Source organism: Pan paniscus, chromosome 5, assembly GCF_029289425.2.
Source record: "Pan paniscus chromosome 5, NHGRI_mPanPan1-v2.0_pri, whole genome shotgun sequence".
NCBI lineage: Eukaryota > Metazoa > Chordata > Mammalia > Primates > Hominidae > Pan > Pan paniscus.
The window spans coordinates 97480517-97506056 of record NC_073254.2 but is presented as its reverse complement, the minus strand read 5'-3'; the positions used below and the strand labels follow the sequence as shown (position 1 = coordinate 97506056).

The window sequence follows — 25540 nt, the reverse complement described above, 5'->3', positions numbered from 1 at the left end:
AACAAATAAATAAATAAAAATAACATATTTATGCAGAACACTAAAACAGTGTGGGGTTTGTATATAAAAAGATAAGTTAGGACTTATTTTGAGCTACAACATATTTCTAGATAGGCAAAAATGAGTAGTTTGTCATACAGCCATGTGAGGGACCTGGAGAAAGAATGAAATTTAAGAGGCTATTGAAAAAAAACTTAGCCCCTTTGTAGTTTATTTGGTAAATGTATGCTTGTATGTTATACTGTCTGTTTCTGTAAGATTTTTAATATTTTTTAGATACTATGAGCATTCAAGTCTTCAGGGAGAAAAATTAATTTGGGATGGTAAATATGTCACTACACTCAGCTAGAAAAATAGAACCCAGCACATATAATCTGTCCTGCTGTGTTTCTTAATGATCACTGTGGATTTTACCATGTTAAAGGTGGCTGTCCACTGTGAACTTCTAACGGGGAAGAGTCTGACAGAAACATGGCGGTATGCTTTCCTGACCTCGTATAGAAGCGGTCTCAGGTACCACAAGTGCATACGGAGTAGATATTTGTCCACAATAACCCAAACACTGTCCAGAAGCAGTGAAATAATTTTAAAGGTCACTTAGTCTGCATTTAATCAAGTCTGTTTTCATTTTTGACTGCTTGAGTTACTCAGTGGTATTCATAAAACACAGATATTTGCTATAGCAACTGCTGCAGGCTAACACCATAGGGCAGATAGACTGGGAAGATTATTTTCATTCCACAAAGGAGATACACCTGCCTTTATGAAATGATGTCTATGACCTATTTTAGATCAAAAGGAGAACAAAAATAAGAGTTTAAACACTGCATTGTATAACATTTTAATTTTCTTATTTATTTTATTTACATCTGACCGTTCCTGCAAAGAACAATAATAAATATACTGGGTAAGTATAAAACTAAAGTACACCAAGGTGATTATCCACTTCAACTCTCTCTCCCAGCACACACACAAAAAATGTTATTTACTTTTATATAAATAATGGATGCATCTCTGCATTTTTCTTGTTTCTTTGCATATTCAATTTTGAAGGTGATCAAATCATTTCCTATAGAAAATTACTTGAGCAACTTGATTAGCATACACAGAGGTTTCTCAACCTCAGCACTATTGACATTTTGGTCAGAGAATTCTTTGTTGTGGAGGCTTATTCTGTATAAGATGTTTAACAGCATTTCTGTTCTCTACTCTCTAGATGTCAGTAGTGACTCCTCTCTCCAGCAGAAAACCAAATATATTTCACGACATTGACATTATTTGTGTCTATGTGCATTTACATATTTTTCTTGGATAGGAGGATTTTTAATTTGTAGTAAAATACAAATAACATAAAGTTTATCATTTTAATAATTTCTAAATGTAATGGACAAACCTTTTATTAGATTCTTTATGAGGCCTCTTGTGCAAAAAAATGTTAAAAAATTATTGTTAATAGAGAGCACCAAAATGTAGGGTAATTGAACAATGTTGTTGAATGCCAAAACCTACTCCTAATCATGTAAGTCCCAGTTTACTTGCCTCCACCTCTGGAAAACCCTTTCTGATTTTCCATATTGAGATATTTGGTTCCTCTTATATGCTGCTTTTGCAGTCTTTCTCCTATATACCATGTGGGCTGTGATGCTAAAGGCCTACAAATGAGTTTTTAAGAGAATTCAATAGTATCTTAGCACAAAATAAAGGAGAACTTAGCCTGCAAGTTCTCCCTTTCTAAGTGGTTCTAGTGTTATTTGCCATTGCATTGCAGGGCCTGGCAGAGTGCCTCATACTTTGTAGGAGATCCATACGTGTTCAGCACATTAATGTGGGAATGAATGAGTGAACATTTTACCTTGCATAATAATTTTCAATAAAATATTTTTCAATCATATGGTTTCCTAAAATTCTTTTAGTTAAAAGTATACAAGTGAAAACAATGTGTTACCATAAAAGAGAAACTATTTGCTTCTAATCAGGTATTACAAGATGTTGAATCATCAAAAAAGACTAAATGATTTTACTTAGGGAGAAAAGTGCACTAATACATTCTAAGAAGATTTTCAGTAAGTAGCAAGTGTCACAATTGAGGATCATGATACTTTGGAGCCAAATATGTCGCACTTAGCAACAGAAAGCAAAGTTAAAAGGACAGCCTCATCTTCTAAGCTTTCAGACAATTGCAGTCTTATTGTCATTAAATGTTTTAAATACAAATTTTCATACATTGGTCTCTCATGGGATCACGTTTTTAGTCATAGAAATGTAGAGTTATTGAACCCTACAGTAGTCATAGAAATGCCTTCTGTACTTCTACAAAGGGTGTCAAGGGAAGATTTTCTAAAGGGATGAGACTTTGGTGAACTCATTGAGTATGGAGAGAAGCCTAAAGCAGTCAGGAGGGATGCTTGGCCGGCTCTGGGGTCCGGGCCGGGAGCGCAGTTCCTGCCAGAAGGAAGGCATTTTTCTGTTTCTTGGCTGTTCTATGATTCACTCTGAGTGACACACAGTGTGGTGAAAAGTATAGTGGGGAAGAGCTGGTGGGGATGCACGCATGTGGGTGGTGGGTTCATAGGTCCATGGATAGAAGCAGTAAAATCCAACAGGCATAAGACCTCACGCTGGCCCAATGATGGTGGTCTGTGATTCCTGTTCTACTCAATCAAGACTTTACATACTCAGATTTGAGTGACAAACATAACTACACTAAATGTCTTCCTTTACTTGTTTGCAAAATAATTAATATTTGAATTAGAATACAAAAGGATTCTTATTGGGCACATATGTTTCAACAAAGGCCTAACTTCCAAGTAAAGTTAGACTAATTTTTTTTCAAACAATTTTGGCATTTATACAACAACAAACAACGAAAGCATAAGATTTTGGTAGCCTGAATAATTTAGATTTGCAGTTTACATTGATTGATTGATTTCACTGGATAAGTGCACATTTCTATTCTTTCTGCTCTTGTGAACCCACAGCATTAAACCTTTGAACAAATGTTAAATGTTGGGAAATTTTTGTTTATTATGTAATTCAACAGCCAGCATTAGAGCTGCTTATTAGGTGATTGCAAGATGCAAAGAAGAAGAAAATTACCATTTTCTTGGGCTGACTGGTACACACAATTGGATCAATTAGTTCTGGCTTTTAATTATGCAGAAATATGAAGTGCCATGCAAGTACTAAACTGGAGAATTTTTTTAAGGGAAAACAAAAGACAAGGAAAAAAGGAGAAAGATTGTGACAGAAGATTAGGTTTATTGTGACAGGCCTTATTGCTCCAATATCAAGTTATTTTCTTGGGCTGAGTGGAGAGAAGGCAAAGCAAGTACAGGAAAGAAAAGGAAAGAACTAATAGGAAAAACAGTACAACGGCAACAGCAATATTTCTGATCATTTATCACTGACACTCCCAAATGAGTGTTTGAGAATTAAATTATCTTGTCATTTCCCTAAGGATTGAGGTCATGAGTAATGAAAGAAGGAGCCAAACTCACACCCCTTCCCTGTAAAATTGACATCTATCTATGCAAGTGAATTTCATATAATGACTGGTTCTAATGAATTACTGGATTGCTTCACTACTTCTGAAGCTCCTTGTCATGTATACTGGTTCTCACTGAAAACGTCAGATGATAATGCTGCCTGGAGTCTCTGGTGTCGAAAACAGCTTTGTATAATATGCATGCCATTTCTATTACATGGCTACCCAAATGAAAAATTTTATTTGATAAACAGTGGATTTATTTTTGTACTAGGAGACATTTTTCTTCTTTTGGATTTATGGATATATAAAAAATCTCAAATCCTCTGTTCCAAAACAAGTGCCAGCATTTACTCAATGCTTAATGCAGCATCAGACCAATATTCTTCTATGCCTCATCTCCTCGAACCTTCTCAACAACATGTAGATAGTACTACTATGCTCATTGACAGTCCTATCTCCAGCTAGGCCTTCTTGTGCACCCTCTCCCAAGACACATTAAACAAACTAGCCCTTTGAATATTTGTGCCATTTCCCAGCTCCACATACCTGCTACTCCTTCTATTGCAATTGGACCTGAGAATGAGGACTCATCTTCTGAGATGCAGCTCAAATTACAACTCTTCTTGACTTTCCTAGGCAGGGTTGGCCCCTGATTCCCTTTGTTCTTATAACACTTTATAACATCTTCTAACTCCACTATATTGCAATTATACTTTTATGTTAATATTTTTAAGTGACTTGAGCTCTTTTAAGAGTGTGCACTATCATTTATTCATGTCTTCATGGCCTTAGTGCAGAGTCTAGGTGCTGACCCATTAAAGATACTCAATAAATGTTTGCTAAGTTGTTAAATTATTATGGTTAATTTCATAGACTTATTAATGCCTCTGCATTAGCATCTAGCCTTATCACAAGCAATGTCAAGTTACTTGTTTCTTTATTCTTCCTGATAAGTATGCCTAAGTACTTTAGTATATTTATGAAAAAAAAAGGTTTTTGCTTGTGCACATTAGAATTATATCATATACCAAAATAATAAATTAAATATACATGCTCTTATAGGTGCACAATTAACTTATACAATGTCCCATTTCCACAAAATTCTGATGAAATTTTTCAGATTTATATTCACTCACATTATCAAAAATGTGATATGCTGGGGAAAGCACAGGATTTAGAATTCAAATACATGAAATTGAGTCATAATTGTTTCCACTAATTAGCCTGGTAATATTGGGAAAACTCACTTAACTTTTATCAGCATCTTTTTACTTATGGAATCATTATGAGGTTTAAATAGGAAACTTATTGAGTCACTGCTCTTTCCATGATACTGGAAATACAGAATGAATCAAATTTCCCAGTCCTTATCCTCATGAAACTAAAATTCCTGAGGGGGAACTCATACAATAACCAAGGAAATATAGATCATGTGGTAGTGAAAAGTACCATGAAGAAAACTGCCAGTGATAAGCAGTTGTTGGAGGGAGTGAGCCAAATTGGTATGGGGGAAGAGTGTTCCAGGCAGAGGTCAGCTATTATCTTTCTTTCAATAACTGCTTTGAACGTTCTGAAAAGTGTAAGACATATCAGCAATGACAATAGTATCAATGGAAGCAAAGGGGGTATAATGTAAAATTGGTTTTGAGACATCATCTCCTTTCTACAGTGCCTGAAGAGTCTGTCTTCACTGGGTTGCTTTCATTGAAATTAAAGACAATTGACTTTCCCCAATAATGGTAGATTGTTGAATTGCTAACATATCTGTGTGTTCCCATGTGTATTTTATTTAAAAAATTATTAATTTAGAGTTTCTAAATTTGCTATCATTTTTCCTTAAAGGTAGTGCCTTTCTCCTATATATATTGGCTAAACCAATTACTTCTTTGGAAATACACTGAAAGAAAATGAGAAAAGTAAATGTATAGACAACTAATGTTAAAATGAGCTTTGCTATATAAAGTTTAGATGCATAGAGAAAAGGCTTTTTAAGTTAGCAAAATATGGCAGTTTTGAATGTGAATAATCTCAGAGTATCTTTAATATTTTATTTGTCTAAGGTACCAACTTTCATTTTGCTCTGTTCTAGCAGATAAATAAAAAAGTAGATATTTCCTTCATAACAGCACTACATATATTGGCATTTATTGATTTCCATTAGTATTTGAGGTGGTTGGCATTTTACTTCTATATGCTGCATTAATAAATTGTGGTTGAATGATGCCTGTGCACTTTAATTGCGGGCCCTCATTTCCTCTTGACTATTTTCAAAAATTCTTCTGAGTTGTGGCATTTGCATTTTCCTTGTTCTTTGTTTTCTTTTTTGAGAAATGTACATATGTCACCACACAATTCTATTTCCCAAGAAATGCTAAAGCACAGAAAGGAATATTCTATTCCAATTTGTGGAAGTTATTTAAAGGATCCCTTTGTTGTTTTCTCTTTCTAAAGTCCAAGAGAACAATGCTTTGCATATGCTTAAACTTCAAGATTGCAAATCAAAAAGTGTGAAATTCATCTTGGCACCTAGGTAAAATTGGTGTGAGCTAATGCAGTCTTTTCTGTGTCATTTTTCAAGACTGGTGTTTATCAGTGGTCAGTTTTCTCTAAATCCACAAGAAGTAAGAGAAATAATACTGATGAATTAAATTTCTTATAAGGTAGAACAAATTAAATTTGCATGTCTACTCTAAATTCAAGGATATGGCGTTTTAGTTTTTTGGTGTTAAATTGTCTTTTGTATGATTGATGGAGATAGTGCATAATAACTGTAATTATTTCTATGCCTACAATAATAATTTTTATTTTTTGAATAAGAAATACATTAATGTGACTCAAATATTTTTTAAAATATCCCTTTCGACATCTGTCTCCCATATGCTGTGTTTCCCCTGACCCACACATTCAGGTAATTACTGTTATTAGTATCTGTTTGGAGTTCCTTTGTACACACGTAAGCAAGAACAAATATGATATTTTTCCCTCCTTCCCCTTTCCCACAAAGTATTAACATAATACATATACAATTCCACACAATGCTTTTTACTAACTTTTATTTTAAAATAATTATAAACGTAGTGGAAGTAGTTTAAAAACTAAGCACGAGGAGATTTCTTGTACCCTATACCCAGTTTTCCCAAGGGTAACATCTTGTGTAACTACAGTACAATTTCAAAACTAGAAAATTGACATTTATACATTCTACAAAGTTTATTCAGATTTCACCAGTTTTGCATGTACTTGTGTAAAATTGGTGAAATCTGGCAACCATTGATCTGTTCTCCATTTTAAAACTTTTATTTCAAAAATGTTTTATATATGAAATCATATCATTTGTAACCTTTTAAGATTGCTTTTTCTACTCAGCATAATGCTCTTGAGATTCATCAGGTTGTTACACATATCAATCAATAATTATTTTTCATTGCTGCATAGTATTCCACAACATGGATGTATCAGTTTGTTTAATCATTTGCCTGTTAATGGACATTTGGGTCATTTAAATTTTTTGACTATTAGAAATAAAGCATCTATGAACATTTGTGTACAGAGTTCTGGGGTAAATACCTAACAGTACAATTACTAGGTCATATGATATGTGCCCTTTTTGATTTATGAAAAACTGCCCAGAGTGGCTGTACCATTTTACATTCCTACCACAGTGTATGACCACAGCATTTGGTGTCACCACTTTTTCTTCTAGCTATTTTAATAGGCATGTAGTAATATTTTATTGTACTTTAAATTTTTCTAACGGCTAGTAACGTTAACATGTGCTTATTTGCCATTTACATGTTGTCTTTGGTAAAATGTCTGTTCATTTCTTTTGCCCAGCTAATAATTTGTTTTTCTACTACAGAATTTTGATAAATATATATTTACATATATAGTAGATATACGACATTTGTTTGATATATGGCTTGCAAATATTTCATCCTTGTTTGTAGCTGATCTTTTAAAAATCATTTTTATATGAGGTTTCACAGGATAAAAGTTTTAATTTTGATTAGTTCCATTTTATCAATTTTTTCTTTCACAGATTATGTTTTTGGTGTTATGTCTAAAACTCTTCCATTTATAAGTTCTGAAAATTTTCTTCAGATGATTTGTTTGAAAAAAATATACTTTTATGGTTTATATTTAATTTCGTGGCCAAATTTAAGTAATTTTTGCCTAAGGCGTGAGGTTTAGATCAGGGTTCAATTTTTTGCCTATGAATGTCCAATTTATCAAACACCATTTGTTGAAAAAGCTATTTAGCCTTCTTTTATTGAATCACTTGTGTGCCTGTATAAGAAATCAGTTGGTGGCCAGGCACGGTGGCTCACACCTGTAATCCCAGCACTTTGGGAGGGCAGAACACTGTCTCTATTGAAAATGCAAAAATTAGCCAGTGTGGTGATGCATGACTGTAGTCCCAGCTACTTGGGAGGCTGAGGCAGGAGAATTGCTTGAACCCAGGAGGCAGAGGTTGCAGTGAGCCGAGATTGTGCCATTGCACTCCAGCCTGGGCAACAGAGCAGGAAAAAATTAAAAAGCTATCAATTGGCTATACTTCTATCACATGATTTCTGAGCTCTCTGTTCTGTTCTATTGAATACTTGAATACTGTAGCTTTATTGTAAGCCTTGATATTGAGTAGAGTGATTATTTCTACTTTATTGCTATTTATCAAATAGTTTTAGCTATTTTAGGTCCTTTGTCTTTGCACACAAGACAAGCTCGAATAAGCTTAAATAAGCTTGTTTATGTCTACCAGTTTCTGACAGAAATTGCATTAAATCTGTGGATCACATTGGGGAGAGTTGCATCTTTACTAAATTAAATCTTTCAATCCATGAACATAGTATGTTTCATATTTATTTAGATTTTTTTCTACCATCAGCATTTTGTAATGTATAGTATATGGACATGTTTTGTTATAACTATTTTATTTTCTTTGGAGCAATAATTGTACATAGCTACCTTTTTTTAATAAAAACCTAGTTCACTTTATAGAGAGATTCTTCATTTCTTTTTATAGCTTCATAATATGGCATTATGGATAAGTGCCATATTTTAATTAAGTAATGATCTACAGATAGATACTTAGACGATTTCTCATTTCTTGCTATGATTTTTTTTAAAAATTATATATAATATGTGATATATGATAATATATGTATATGTTTATGGTACACATACATATTTATAATACATCCCCATAAGTGGGATCATTAAATCAAAGGGTATTTGATTTATAATTTTGAAACATATTTCAACACTGTCCCCCACAGAATTTGTACTACTACCAACAATATATGAGAGCAATGGTAGCCTCACCAATACAGTCTGATATCAGTCTTTCTGATACTCTCATACAGTGTAGTTTTAATTAGCATTTATCTTATTATGAGTCAGTATAAGCAAGTTTTCATTTGTTAAATGGCTATTTGTGTTTGCTTGTTTTTTTGCTTTTGGTTGATGTGATGGTTAGTTTTAGGTTATAATTTGACTGGGTTAAAGGATATACAGAAAGCTGGTAAAACATTTTATTTGAGTGTCTCTGTAAGGGTGTTTCTTAAAGAGATTAGTATTTGAACCAGTAGACTGAGTAAAATTCTGTCTTCATCAGTGAAGATGGGCATCATTTGCTTCACTGAAGGCCCAAACAGAAGAAAAAGACAGAGGATGAGTATATTTTCTCTCTCTTCTGGAGCTAGAACATCCATCTTCTCCCGCGCTCAGGCATCAGAACTTTATGTGCTTGGGCCTTTAGACTCCGGTACTTATACTAGTGGCCCCCCAGGTTCTCAGGTCTTTGAAATCAAACTGAGAGTTACAGCATCAGCTCCCCTGGTTCTTGAGCTTTCAGGTTCAGACTGTATTACACGACCAGTTTTCCTGATCCTCCAACTTCAAACCACATATTGTGGGACTTCTCAGCCTCAGTAATTGCATGAGCCAATTCCCATAATAAATTTCCTCTTATATATCTATATTTATCCTATTTTGTTTCCCTGAAGAATCCTGAATAATAAATAAAGTTGGTGTGAAGGGAGGCTGTTGCTTCATGTCTTTTACTCTTTTTTTTTTTAAATTGGGTTATTGAGATTTCTCATGGCAGTATAGAAATCTCACTGTATGTTAAAGAGTTTAACCCTTTGTCTGCACCAGCAGTTGTCAATATTTTTCTCATGGTGTCATTAGCCTTTTGACTTTGTTTATGTTGGTTTTGGGCATGCTATAGCAAACAATGTCACAGTGAATAGTTTCGTACTTATAGCATTTCACACATGTGTGCCATATCTTCAGGATGAATTCTCAGTAGTGGAATTTTTTGCATATATAGATGTTTGTAACAATGTTCTGAAGACATAGCAATCATAAGATGTCATTTTTTTCTAAGTTATTTTGTAATTTAACCTAGTGTCATTAATAAAAACCAACATGCGACCAGGTGTGGTGGCTCACGCTTGTAATCCCAGCACTTTGAGAGGTGGAGGCAGGTGGATCACCTGAAGTCAGGAGTTCAAGACCAGCCTGGAGCCTGGCCAACATGGTGAAACTCCGTCTGTACTAAAAAATACAAAAAAATTAGCCGTGCGTGGTGGCAGGCACCTGTAATCCTGGCTACTAGGGAGGCTGAGGCATTAGAATTGCTTGAATCTGGGAGGCGGAGGTTGCAGTGAGCCGAGATTTTGCCATTGCGCTTCAGCCTGGGCAACAAGAGCAAGACTCAGTCTCAAAAAACAAAACAAAACAAAACAATCCAACATGCTTCTTTTTTAACTGAGTGAGCTAAAGTTCATATGAAAAAATAAACAAAATGTAATATTTTGGAAAGTTCTTCAAACTATAAAAAGTATGGGGAAACTAGTCCTACCAGGTATGAAGACATATTGAAAGTCTTGTATAATTATAATGTGATAATGCTTACAAATGAATAGACCAATAAAATGGAGTAGAATGTTCACAAATAGCTGTATCCTAAATTAATAAAGAGAAAATGGATTATGCTACATTAAGACATCATTTTTTACATATAAGCTTAGCAAAAAATCCAAGCTATATAGCACATTCTGTAAGACTATGGGAAAAACAGTCCCTCAAATTTTGCTGGTAGGTATTTAGGTGACTACGACATTTGTGAAACGCCATTGGCAATTTTTTTTTTTTTTTTGGCTTGGAGAGATGTGTTTTTTTCTGATATTTGACAAAGATTGTGTTTTTGGTTTGGTCGTCATCTTCATAAATTTACATAATATTTCTCACATTCTACTACATTGGATATTAATTTCTTAGTTTGCTACTATGCGCAACAATATAGTGTTTCTTGTTCTCTGTCCTCATCATTTCCTTTGTAACCCAATATCATTCATTATTTGTACTTTTTAAGTATTTACCCTGTGTCATAGCTTCTCTTTGACCCTCCAGATGTGTTCTTCATCCTGTCCTACTCTGATCTCTGCCCAGGAGGCCGACCTGTGTGGACTGTATCAACTCTTGCCACCCAGTTTCCAGTTAGGTTCAGCATAGATCTGAAAGAGGGAGGAGAGTGAAGTCAAGAACTTTCTATGGTGTCACCTCAGACTGTTGTACTCTACAATCTTTCAGGATATCCTTTTCTACAACTGTTTCTGATAACAGTTCTCACCTCTACCTATGGGCCATAGGCTTGGTAACAACTGCTTTTAGTATCTTCACAATGCTTGTACCTTTGACAATATTCTCTTTAATTAAGCCTCCCTTGAATGATGCTAATTTGACTATGCAGTTCATTTCTTCCTAGGTCTCTAAATAATTCAATTACTATATATGTATATTTACATTTTCCATACCTTATCCACAATTCTGATGTGTAAAGATTTCTGAAAGCTATTTTTTTTTTTTTGTAAATTTGGTACAACTCACTTGGTAGGCAAAACTTGAGTAGAACTCGTTACAGTCTTTTTTCTATGACTCAGTATAAATATTTATACGGCTCATTACAGAAAAAATGTAAAGCTGCTTTTAGCTGTCTTTCTATTATGAAGAATTTTGAATATACACATAAGTAGAAGAGCCACATGGAGCTATCACGCAGTCCTAACATCTATCAACTCATGACCAATCTGGCCCCATTCATACTATCATTCACTTCCTCTATGCTCAGTCAGGAAACAGAAACCACACATTAACTTGCATAGGAAAATATTAATATGAACAGTTGTTAATTATAACAAGGCATTGTAATAATGAGCCATGAGATAGTAAGAAGTAAGCATTACTTTAAAGAATGTAGTTGTAATAGATATAAACACCAGTCTCTACCACTTGGGCTCAGATACATACCCAAGGAAGAGAGCCCAGGCTGAGATCCAGACCTTTATTGGCGATCATAGGCTCACCAGATGACAGAGAAGTCACTGTGGTGCTAAGCTGGTAGAACTTGCTGGCAATCTGCCCAGTGTGGTGCTATGGAAAGCCATTCATATGGAGGTGTCCTGCTGGAGTTACGTTGTTACGAAACTTCTGTTGCACTGCTACAAAGTTGAAGTTATTATTCCAACTGATATTCACATTGTCCCATCTTGCTATCTAGCATGACTATCTATTCTAATTGTATCTTATACATGTCCTATGCCAGACCTGAAATCATTTATTTCTCCAAAGAACCCTGATTCCTTTCAGTGGGAAATAATATTTGGAGACCCCTATCTATTTGCTTCGAGTGTTCTTTATTGCTGGGTTAATCAGTTTCTAGAGATTTTACAGGACATAAGTAGAGGAAAAATGTTTAAATTGTCATGAGTTCATACTGTTTTTTTTTTTTTTTTTTTTTTGAGACGGAGTCTCGCTCTGTCTCCCAGCCTGGAGTGCAGTGGCCATCTTGGCTCACTGCAAGCTCTGCCTCCCAGGTTCACGCCATTCTCCTGCCTCAGCCTCCTGAGTAGCTGGGACTACAGGCGCCCGGCATCACGCCCGGCTAATTTTTTGTATTTTTAGTAGAGACGGGGTTTCACCGTGTTAGCCAGGATGGTCTCGAGCTCCTGACCTCATGATCCGCCCGCCTCGGCCTCCCAAAGTGCTGGGATTACAGGCGTGAGTCACAGCGCCCGGCGAGTTCATACTGCTATTTTTAATTCAAATTCGGGCAGTAGGGCTATGTACTTACCTTCTTTCTTTTCTCTGTTATCTCACGCTGAAAAGCCTAGCTCTCAGGAACATTGGGGTTGATAGAATTTCAAATAATTTGTCATTTGGTTTATCCTATATTAACAATGCAACAGTCTCAGAGTAGCAACTATGATATTGCTAAATGATTGCTTAAACATCTATTTTGTTGTTGTCTTTGATATATTTATCCAGCATCTTAAATTCACTTGTATTGGTCCCTATTTATGTGATTGTGCCACCAACTAAATAATGAATATGTTTGTTTCACTTATTTTAATTCTAAGATTTATTTTTATTTTGAGATAATTTTAGGATTACAGAACATTTGCAAATGCAGTTAAGAAAGTTCTAATATATCCTTTGCCTAGTTTGCACTTATGTGAACATGTTATGTAACCATAGAAAATGTATCAAAACTAAAATATTACCCTTGGTCAAATACTATTAACTAAAGCACAGAACTTGCTTGGATTTTACAAATTTTTGCATTAATGTCCTTTTTCACTTTCAGGATTCTATACAGAATCCTAGGTCATATTCGGCTTCCACATCTCCTTAGTTTCTTCCCATCTGGGGCATTTCCTCAGTCTTTCCTTGTCTTTCATGACCTTGACATGTTCAAAGAATATTGACCTGTTAGTTTGTAGAGTGTCTCTCAGTTTGGTTTTGTGTGATGTTTTCTCATTATTAGATTGAGGCTACACATTTTTGGGAAAAATGCCATGGAGGAGACGTGACCCTATGCCCTTCTCAGTGCATTATATTAAGGGATACATAGTATCAGTTTGTGCTACTGTTAATGTTAACCTTGACCATTTGGCTAAAGTGATGTCTTCTAGGATTCTCTATCATGAAGTTACTGTTTTATTTCCTTTATAATTTATATATATTTGAAGGAACATACTTGAGACTATGCAGATATCCTGTTTTCTCTTAAACTTTGCCTGCTGATTTTAGTATCTATTAGAGAATCTTGCCTGTGGCAATTATTACTGTGGTGTTCTTATAGTAATTTTTTCTATTTTCCTTTTTCTTTATTTCTTTTCCTCTTTCCTTTTTTCCTTCCTCCCTTCCTTGTTCTTTCTTATAAAATAAATACTTGTGCTTTTATTTTTTAAGAGCTGTATTGTGGTTCTAATTGATGTAGAAGGAACTATGCTTATTTAATGTGTACAATTTGAGTTTGAATATATGCATACACCTGTATTACCATCACTACAATCAAGTAATAGACATACCCAACACCTTCCAAAACTTCTTTGTGCCATCTTGTTTTTGTTTTTGATTTTTTGTTAGTTTGTTTTTTGTGGTAATGACACTTAATATAAGATCTACCCTTTTAACATTCTTTCTACATTTATTAATTTGAATTCTTCTGTGAAGATATGATATTACTTTTCTCCTATTTTATTTATTCATTTATATAAATTCATAATATTTATTTTATTATTTGGATTATAAAACAACTACTGACATTTACTGTTTTGCTCAAGTTGTTCCAACTTTGGCCATCTAGAGCTCCTTCACATTTGTTCGTGTGCCTTTTTGATATTTCTTCATTATTTTTGTGGGGGTAGGGAGGTCATTCATACTTTCTGGCATCATGAGACTTTCCTGGCTAACCTCGTATATTCTCTTGCCCAGCCCTAGAATCAACCACTTTTCTAAGGAGCTTTGGTTCATTTTATTGGAGAATGGTGTATTTATTTCTACATACATACATCTATATTTATTTTGTACCTACTTATCAGAAAATATATTTTAAAAATTGGTCTGTATTGATACTTCTGACTTTAATCCAATGTCATCATGTTTATTCTAGCATCTCCTTTTTCTTATTTGTAACTTATTTCTCTCTTGGTGAGATTCCTGCCTCTCATTATGTATAATATATTTACTTACTTGTTCAACCCTAGTATACAGATAAATTGGTTTCAGAATTAGTGTTCCATATTTCTTCTTATAGCCTTGTCTTCTCCCTGATCTTAGAATAAAGCATTAAGGCTTTCACTATAAAAGACATTTGTGCATTTTTCAGTTTCTTCTTAAACTGCATTTTGTCCATAGCCTCTTCAGATTGTATTGTCCTGTACCACACTTTGTAGTGTTGAAGGAGAAGGAAGGGCTAAATAAGTTTTCAAAACTTTATATTCCAATGACTACATTTGTTGTCGTAAAATATGGCTCTGGATGAACTATGTGATTTTTATGCAGACCTTAATTTTTGTTCCCCGGAGCTAATTAGTGTAAAGGATTTCTTTCAACAGTCCTGGTAACACCAGTGCCTGTATTGGAATAAGTAGGCAATGCAGCTTTTCTTTTTCATGGTGAATCTCTCCATGCAATTTTTGCTGATATTTTCTGAGTTGTATTGGTACTTTATCCTATGTTCTTCTGTTCTTTTCACTTTCTATTTAATATTAGCAGTCATACTTAATTTGGAATCTGCAGATCATACAAGATTATCTCTTTCTTTTGCAGAAAATGAACATTTAAAAAATTCTCTGTTGCTTTTCTATAATTTTTCAGCTTAAGAAGAGAAACAAACCACTCATTTGATTTTTAATGGCTAAATACACTTGGTAAAAGGAGAGTGTGGCAATCCTATGTAGCTCTTTCTCTCTCCCATTCTCTCCCTGTCCCTCTTTTTTAAATGTTAGCGCTACAAATTCGAACACTAGAAAACCAGTAGTGTTGGTTAACAAATCCAAATTTTATAGCTAGAGAAATCTGAATTGCAATTCTGCTTTATCACTTACTGTTTATGCAACTTACTTGTGCTGGACAACTTATTATCGAGCCATGGTTTCTTTAGATATAAAATATGGACCATTATAACCATATCACAGGGTGGTTGCAAAGACTACATGAGGAAAGCTATTCCCAGTGTTTGGTCCTATCAGATGTTTAATATTTATTAGTGTCTTTCTTGCTGCCAAAAACCCTAATGAATTTTTCAACAGATACTTGGATAGCATTAGGAGGGTTTGTGTGTGTGTGTGTGTGTGTGTGTGTGTGTGTGTGTGTATGTTGTTATTGTTACTTTAACTAAATCTGTCCAAATAATACATTTTAATCTCTTAAACTGTTGTACCCCTTGGATGGGAAGAGGCCAATTCTGCAAGAAATCATTACTAAGAATATTGGTATAGGCTTTGAGTAAAAAAAACAAACAAACCCAAAACCTTTAATTTTTTAAGGGAAACGTGGGTGAACCAGAAGTTCCTATATCAATAACCACTCAAAATGTACATTTATTAGACACATTAAATAGAGCTTGTCTAGTTGCCTTTCAAATATTATTGGAATTGGATTCTTTTCACCTAATAGTTCTGTAAGTACTATGATGTCAGGTAGAGAAATCACTTATTTTCCCTTCTTTTATCTGTGAAAAATAAAAGTCATCTCTACAGATCACTGAGAAAATTTTCTGCTGCTTCTTGTTGATTATAAGTGCACTTACTGTATTTACATGGTGTTGAATAGCTTTTGAAAACTACCATAATGTACAGGTTTTCTTTCTGACAGTTTATTTTATGAAAATCTTGTTTTCAAATTTCAAGGAACAAAGAAAAGGAAGTGAATGAGACAAGAAACAAGAATGCTTCAAAGGAAGGGTGGTTAAGAATAATGTCAGTAGGTTCCTGAAACATAGCACAGAAAGTGTTTCTGTCTCGTTTTCCTCTCTACCATGTGAATGCACATATATGTTCCATACTGGTGATAACAGAGCTGTGAGAAAGGAGAGCAGAGGTTTAATTTTTTCCATTTTTGAAACATTAAATGTTAAATTTCTTTATAAATAGAGACATACATTTTTATATACACATTTTTTGCTACCCCTATTCTCTTTGTGCTCCAAATATATGTAGTCTGTCTACTGGTACTCCAGGACAAGGTGAAGCAAATATGTCTGTTTGTTTTGAGAATACAAAAGGCTTTCCTACATAAGCCTTATTTATATAAAGGCATTTGAAAGACAATGTGGTTTTCTGAAGTAACTCTGGGTAGTTTCTCAAAAATATCTGGAAAAAAAGGTAAAGAAGCCCAGCTATAATACCTTATTAAACAGAAAACAACCTACATTTATATTATATGTTGTGTATTCCCACTTTGCTATTTCTTAAAAAATTCACGGACCAATATTTCTCCTCTGAAATTAAGATAACCTCCATTTAGAAAGCACAAATATCAAACCATAAAAATATGGAAACCTTAATTTTACAGAGGTTAAATAAACAGATTTGAGGTATGAGTCATTATGATAGTGATATTTGGTATTTGTAATAGTATATTTTCTGAGATATTTTATGAAAATATTACTTTTCTTCTGTACTCATCTCATTTATTATGTGAAAAGAAAACATGGTAACTAAAATGAAAATATCATGGATATAAAAACTGTATGAAATGATAATTCCAGAAAAGAAATTTTGAAAAAATGTTAATTGAAAATGGAATATAGTAATTCAAAAGTATAAGTTAAATTTAATTTATGTTTATTTCTAAACTTAATAGTTGAAATTGAATGCTATATTTTAGATTACAAATCTTTAAAGCATCCCTTGCTTTTTCAAAATAAAATACTTTTTTAGAGGGAACAACATTGAATAAATAAACAGGAAATTTGATCTCAATAAAACTGCAGCTCAGTAAAAAGGAAGAAAAAATCTGAGACAAAAGAAAACAAAACTCTAAAAAATCTCTACTATTTTATAATAATCTGATGAATTATTAAAACCCTGAGGTTAAATATTTTAACTGCATTGTCTATTGTGCATAGTATAATTGTGACTATCATAGTATAGATATTGAATTCTCAGTTTTACTTGTAATACTTGGTTTCTATGTAATAGTGATTTAGATCTTGAGGAAATATCATGGGTTATTGAGTCCCTTCTTTCTTAACCCATGTGAGGAACGCAAGACTTGAGATAATAAGTGATTTGCCTTGAATCTTCCAGCTACTAGTATTGTGATTTCTCTATGGGATAACTCATAATTACTCATTACTAATTGAGTCCTTCAGTCTTGCCTAAGTTAAATGGGAGGAAAGCTATCATCTTCTGTACAACCATAGCTGAAGAGGAAGGATATTTTTATTACCATTTCTTGGTCTTCTCCTGGCAATGTTATTTTCGCATTTCTTACATTTTAAAAAAAGATGAAGAATTATATTTATTTTAAAAATCCTATCTATTTTTCCCAGAACAAAAACAATCTCATTTTTTCTCATTGTATTTGGAATTATATGTATTCTGTCTAGCATTTTTTGTATTTTTCTTCTATAGTTCCTTTTTCAAACCTTTGAGGCTTTTCCCATTATGCCATATTTCACCTTAGGAACTTGCTGCCTCTTGCTAATATTTGAAACTGCTTGAACATTTACAATGTCCTTTCACAGTTATCTCAATATCTGAAGTAATCCTGTAAAGCAGATGCCACTGTACTGTGGGGAGCCCTGGCTTGCCTGGTTTTACGGTTTAGTAGAACTTGATTACAAATCTTAGAGTTGAGGCTCCAGTCCTCATAATCCTTCCAGCATACCACACAGCCATCTTAGGGAAAACTGCATTGACTGTGAAGCTTAATGTTAACACAGGAAAGTACCTGTGTTTGCTCAGCAGGAGTGGAGAACGGAAGGGGCAGGATATAAAGGCTATGTTAATATGTATTACATTGGTTTAGCCATTATTCTAGCTGACTAGCTTACATAAAATTTAGGAAAATGTGGTGCGCTGAGAAGGTAATTTGAAGCTACTAAAGACAATTGAACAGAAGAAACAGGAGTCGTATGGAATACTTATTGTGCGTCAATTGCTGTAAAAAGTGCTTGTAAATACAAATGTATCGAAGATCTATTGTTTTTCTTCTGAACTTTCTCCTTTGGAAATGGCCCTTTCCTTCCTCTGAGATCACCTGTCCCCATCTCTTCTCTCTTGTTGGTAAAAACTATATATTATTGTTGTTGTAGCAACCATGTTATAAACTGACTCAATTCCTGATCACTCTTGGTTCATTCAAAGGGTGGACACTTAGGTGGCCAATGAATCTCTTCCTATATTGGACTTGAAACTTAGAAAATTACACAGTAAAGCAACAAAGCTCAAGAAATGTACAAAACCATGTTTGATGCCACAAGGAACAGGAAAAGTGAAGCATCATACGAAGAAGTAATACATTAATCAAGCCAACATGGGAAGGAGAAAACAGATGAAATATAGTCAAGGTATTCTGATGTTTTAAAATATTTTAATTTTAATGATTTTTGGAGGCTCAGATATATTCCTGTTTTTGGTCCAACAACACACTCTATGATTCATAAATTCCTAAATTTTGTTTAAACTAGTTTGAGTTGTGTTTTTGTCACTTGCAAACCATTTAACACAATTATTTTGTTTTAGAAAATAATTCTGTCAGCATTATGTGAAACATATTAGAGAAAACAGAAGCTGAAGGAAATACTAAATAGTTTAAGACAGTGGCAATAAGGGCCTGAAATTGAGGGCAGTGGGAAAGATAAGAAGAGGAAGTAAGAAAGAGGGTTAGATATAAAGTAGATTACAGCTGAAGAAGTAGATTAAACAAATATAGATATAGATTGTTAACTGAAATGAGTGATAAGGCAAGAGTCTCAATCTATGGAGGTTCATTAAGTCAGAGCTTGAGGGTGTGCCTGGAAAAAAATAGGAGTCACAGATGCCTCTGTGGCCAATGTTAGCTGAAGGGGTTTTCAAGAGATTTAGTATTTACATTTCCTTAATGTGGGGAAGACATGTAGTGGCGGATAGGCAGAAGAATGACTGATCTTGTCTTTGTTCTGTACCTAGGAAGAGAAGTATCAATCAATGTGAAATCTAAGGCTTTAGTTTTAGGAGCTAGACTTGGATCACAGATCTTTAAATTGACACATTCTTGTTTTATGAGAAGATATACATATTGAAAGATTTTGAGGCCAGAAAGCATCTGGAGATGCCTGATTGTCTGTTTCATGGGAGTCTGGCTGATGTATATAAAGCTTTGACAAAGGTTGTGAAGTAGCAGCTATTAATTTGGAAAAAAGATGGCAGTTTTAAGTGACTCCATCTGTAGGCTTAACTTTCCCTTTGGCATAATCTGTTTGGGGGTTCTGAGATTTCTTTTTCCTTTCTAAGATATAGATATCACATACAGATATACCCAATACAAATGGGTGCACATATGTGCACACACACACACATGCTATCACTTTAAACATTTTGGTTAAATGGAAGCAGCTGAAGTAAAGATTGGACATTCAAAAGTCAAGAAGTATAGGTTATTTTTTAAGAGGATGGAATCTGGTAGGCAGAAGGGAAAGTGTGAGTCAGTGGTACAGAGGATGAGAATTTGAGAACATATTACTATAGGACCTTGAAGAATATGGAAGGTGTAGACAAAGCATGGTAACTTCATATGGAAGAAGAATTCTTCAGCTTCTCAGTTTCTCCTTCCAGCCATGGGCTTCGACAAAGTTCTCAGAGAAACAGACTCCCAGACGACGCTGGCCATTCCCTGGCAACGGCCAGGTTTGCCATTATCCAGTCACTCTGAGACCTGTTATCAGGCCTGAGGTGAGTCTTAAGAAGTCAGGGATAAAGTCAGAGGTCTTGGGGTGCAGTGCCCTAGCTTTCTAATATTGGGAGCTCCCCTTGCTAAGTGAGAAAGACTCCCAATTGACCCACTCTCTTCCATCCAACTTGGGACATTGGCTCTGTTTCCACCTGATACACAGGGCCTGATGGTCAGGTCCAGGACTCCTACAGATGTGCATCTGTGGCACAGGATTGTGGGCAAAAGCTTCACAATACCCAAATCCCTTAAGTTCCTGTAAGTCACAGGAGATGGGGAAACTACCCACTTCATTCTTGGAGTTCCAGGAAGGCCTTAATTCTGAGGCCTACAGTTTCCAGGGTGCTAAGAAGGGAGTAAATTTATCTCTGGGAGCTTCCTCACTACATCCCACTGCAGGTTCTGAAAGATGTCCTTGTTACAGAGACTGAGGGAAGTCTCTACTCCCCCTCACCTCTGCTCCCAACTCTGTCCTTCCCCTGCTTGCAGCCTCTGTTGGTTGATTTATGCCAGATCTCTTAAATTCTATGTATGCAAACCAGTGTGAGGCTCAAGCCCTCTAATAGAGGCCCCTTAAGGTGGCTTCTTAGCCCTATGTTGTTTTAACCTCTAGATGCCATGGGACTCCCTCCAGGAACTCTTTTATGATGATAGTACATTGAACATAAAGGAAGATATAGATACACGAAAATGTTAAGTTGCAGAAGAGGAAAGATGGGGGAGCTCACATAAGATGGCTTCAATCTTCTCAGTGGAGGAGGATTGGAGGTAATTTGCTTTTAATTAAGAGGACAGAGTAGGGTTAGAGGGCCCAGGAAACTTAAAAAAAAGGCTTGGAATGACAGGCTGAGGGAAATTATGAGATTCAACATATTAATACAACTCTACTCAACAATAGTTGAAGACTCAGAATGGGTGAGTACAGTGTCTTCAGTAGAGATTTCTTTATTCCTCTAGAAAAGCTGGACAGTCTAACAGTAGGAGCAGAGAAAAATGACACTGAGTTGTACCCTGACCTGGGAGATGCCATGTGGGAATAGCAGAAGATAAAAAGTCCTAGGGATACTCGAGGTGGTAGAGACATCTTTCAATGTTGTGACTATCACACAAGAAACAAAGCAGCAAGGGAGGAAGATAATGAGAGCCAAATGATTTGATTTGAGTTCAAGGTTTTAAAGAAATAACAGTTGGGGGTGATTTTACAGAGAGGTTGAAGTGTAATTAAGATCAAAGTCACTGGTGAATGTAAAAAAATATGTTGTGAAGCCAAGACTTTAACAGGTTGTTCAGGAATAGAATTGTGAGTAAAACAAAAGCAAAATTAAATATCATCTCCAGCACACCACCACCACCGCTACCACTCATCACCACCAACACTAACAGCAAGAACACAATCTGTTTGCCACATGTGTAAAGCACTAGGCAATTTAGCAGAGTGTCCCAGAGGGTGAAGCACAAATTAAATAAAGGGAGTGGATTATCAAATTATATGAATTCCAAAAGGAGAAGTTGTTGAAGGATGGGGGTAACAATATTCGCTGAAGTAAAAGTGAGTTACATAGAGTCCATTTGTGAAAAATACCATGTTATCAGGTTTCATATGAATGAAAGATGTCAAAAGAGTGTTTGAAAAAAATTTCTGAAGGGTGTTTATGGGACAGAGGAGAGGGCTGGGCAAAAAGTAGTAAGAGAGGAATTGGCCTGGAATTGATGATGCTATAAATGAGAGAAGGCAAGAAGTAATAGTGGTGAAAGATTTGGAAGGGGCTTTGGAGAGAAATGAAAGTAAAAGAAAAGGAGAAAAACAAAATAAGGCTGCTCGTGGGGAGGATCACAGAAGGCTAGTAGAAGGGCATTTATCTGGAAATCTGAACGGCAAAAGCATTCAAATAAAGCAATTGTTATAAAAGGATTATGTGTGGTCACCCATTAAAAAAGAAGTCATACCAATGTACTGTTTAAAAATGATTTGCTGGAGTACTGAGGCTAAGTAATGGTGTGATGCAGAAACAGTGGTCCCTAAAAACTTGGTTTGTGATGGCAAGTTCACCTAAGTCATGGGATATAGAATCCAAGTATGGACTTTAAGACAAGCAACACTGTAACTAATAATATTTGAGAAATCAGAAATGATGGTTCCCAGTTGTTATCTTAGCAGATAAAAAAAGTGTTTCAATGTGTTGAATTACTATTAGGCAGATATCTAATTTTTAATAGATAGGCAGAAAATTTCACTAACAGATATTTTAACTCTTGATTTTTCTATGTATCTAAAAATAGATATTTTCCTAAAAGTAATTTAATGCTTTGAAACATTAAAATTACACACACACACACACACACACAAACACACACACACACTTTGTTACTCTGTAGGAGATGGAAAATCCAAGAGCTAAAATTTGGAAGATGGCAGGGCTACATCACATTAAGTGGTAGAAGTGAAAAGCCCTTTGGGAATAAATGTATCTAACTCCAGAAATACTGTTACTCTTGAAACAGATCAGATCCTGTTCATTTCAGGTAAATGATCTTTGAAATCAGTTTCAAGTTTCTAGTCAAGAAAGTAGATATGAGATTCTACCTCTATAAATTTACCTCCCATTACAAAATGAGCAATAGTAATATTGTTTTAGGAGCCACAACTATTTTTAGTTCAAGTAACATCTTATGTAGCATCTTTGAGAACTCATTTTTTTCCATGCAAATAGACTAACTATTTAAGGAATATAGAGAGCACAAAACATGGGTAAAGACATACTGTTTCGGGCTGGGCATGGTGGCTCACGCCTGTAATCCTAGCACTTTGGGAGGCACAGGCAGGCAGATTGCCTGAGCTCAAGGGTTCGAGACTAGCCTGGTCAACATGGTGAAACCCTGTCTCTATTAAATTACAAAAAAAATTACCTGGGTGTGGCGGCATGCACCTGTAATCCTAGCTACTTGGGAGGCTGAGGCAGGAGAATTGCTTGAACCCAGGAGGTGGAGCTTGCAGTGAGCTGAGATCGTGCCACTGCACTCCAGCCTGGGTGACAGGGTGAGACTCCATCTTAAAAAAAAAAAAAAAAAAAAAAGGACATACTGTTTCTCTAACTTTTGCGATGTGTTTCACATTTTGATGTAATTGACTTCGCTTATGTTTTGGAGTTTTTGTTGTCCCTCCACCTGCCTTGGAAGACTTGTAGAAAATTACAATTTTGTGAGATTCCAATGCAAAGGAAATCATTTAGTTTTACTTTAAGCAACTCTTAAGTAGGTAAGAGTATTAGGATTCTCCAGAGAAACAGAACTAAATATGTCTATATATGTATATAAAATATATACTTCTATATCAATCTGTATTGTACATGCAAACACACGCACCCACACACGCGTGTGCACACACACACAGAGAAATAAAGTAAAAAAGTGGTTCACATCATTGTGGAGGCTGGAGTCCCAAGATCTGCAGTGGGCAAGCTGAAAACACAGGGGAAGTCATGATATAAGATTTAGTCCAAGTTGGAAGGGCTGAGAACTCAGAGTCAATGATTAAGTTCCAGCCTGAGGGCTGGAGAAGATCAATGTCTCAGCTCAAGCTGTCAGGCAGGCTAAGTATCCTCTTAAGGCAACCATTTTGCTCTATTCTGATCTTCAGTTGATTAAATGAGACCCACACTCATTGGAGAAGGCAAGCCACTTTACTCAATTTACCAATTCGAGTGTTACTATCACCCAGAAACATCCTCACAAAAACGCCCAGAATAATGTTTGACCAAATGTTGGGAACCCCATTGCCCAGTCAAATGAACCCATAAAATTAATGATCACAATTGGAGAAATAATCATTTGTAACTGCTGTGCCAAATTCTGTAGTTTTGTCTATACCATGGCTAGACATATGCATGAAAGATATTTCATATTGAAAGATAAATATATTTAAAGAATAAATATCATTATGAAAAACTTGCTTAAGACTGGTATTATCGTGTGTGTGTGTGTGCGTGTGTGTGTGTGTGTGTGAGTTGGGATCTCTCTCTGTCTCTCAGGCTGGAATGCAGTGGTTCTATCATGGCTCGTGGCAGCCTCAAACCTCTGGGCTCAAGCAATTCTCCCATCTCATCATCTCAAGTAGCTACGACTACAAGTGCATGTCACCATGTCTAGCTAAAGTTGTTTCTTTTTATTTTTGTACAGGCAGGATCTTGCTATGTTGCCCAGGCTGGTTTTGAACTTCTGGCCTAAAGTGATCCTCCTGCCTTGGCCTCCCAAAGTGCTGGGATTACAGACGTGAGTCATCATGCCCATCCTCCTATTATCTTTTTAACATTTTTGCTTTCTTTGAGATTTTATATACTACAAAGAATGTCAAGTTGGGTAGATTTATTGTAAATAGAATAATGTATCTCTGGATTTGTGTTTATAGCATTAAAGACTTCAATAAAGATTTATACATTATCTCTGAGTTGTGTGCCTCTTATCTAGTATGTTTTACTGTGCTCTGCTTACACAATAAGCTGCCATTGTCTTGAGTGATTTAATCTATTTCTTCTGTCTCTCTCTCCCTGTGTGTATGTGTGTGTATGTGTGTACGTGTGTCTGTGTTGTTTACACCTGACTCCCTAATGTAAAATTTCAGAAATATAAGCTGAATAAAATGAGCTAACATACTGCCCAAATGGAAAATGTTGCACAACCTAATAAATTATTTATTTCTGCAAGATGCACAGAACCCAATGAATATAGTCTATTCGTGAAGGAAACAGAAGGTTACCTTAGGAATTATTTGTATAATTAAAAAAATATAAAGAATGACACATTTTGTTCAAATAAACAAGAAATGTCAAACATTTTTGATCATTAAAAATGATTTGCTTAGGACATCCTTCTAAGCTGGACACATTTCAACAGCATGATATTTTGAGACCTACTAGCATCTCTATTTAGGATTCACTAAGCACAGCATTCCACTGGTTAAAATATGTATACATGTATGCAAGTATGCTTTATTTATTATTTTACATTTGCAGAGGAAATAGACTCAGAGAGGAGCAACAAAACATGGCATCCAAAGAAACGACCCATGCTTGGAAACAATTTTCATTTCATTTACCTGGGTAGTTCAATCAAAAGAAGGAAGCCTGTGTACTTCAAACAAAGTGAGGGCACCACCAGGTTCACAAACATTATGGAAAAAATTTAAGAAAAGAATTATGTTTTCATACTTCGCACACACCATGACAAATTGCAATTATTTGCTGTCATTGTTGGGGAGATAATAGTAAAAGTAAAAACTAAACCTGAGAATCTCTAACAAAAAGACCAGTTCTGACTTAGCCCTGATGA

At 35.2% G+C, this 25540-nt stretch overlaps 1 protein-coding gene across 1 annotated transcript in view; it reads left to right on the top strand.

Moving 5' to 3' along the window:
• The window catches only part of HTR1B (5-hydroxytryptamine receptor 1B), a 35940-nt gene extending 11474 nt beyond the window's left edge, over window positions 1–24466 (top strand). The window contains exon 2 of the mRNA XM_055113904.2: window positions 24392–24466. The gene's annotated coding sequence lies outside the window, so the exon portion shown is untranslated. The remainder of the gene's footprint in view (window positions 1–24391) is intronic.
• Window positions 24467–25540: the final 1074 nt, after the last annotated feature.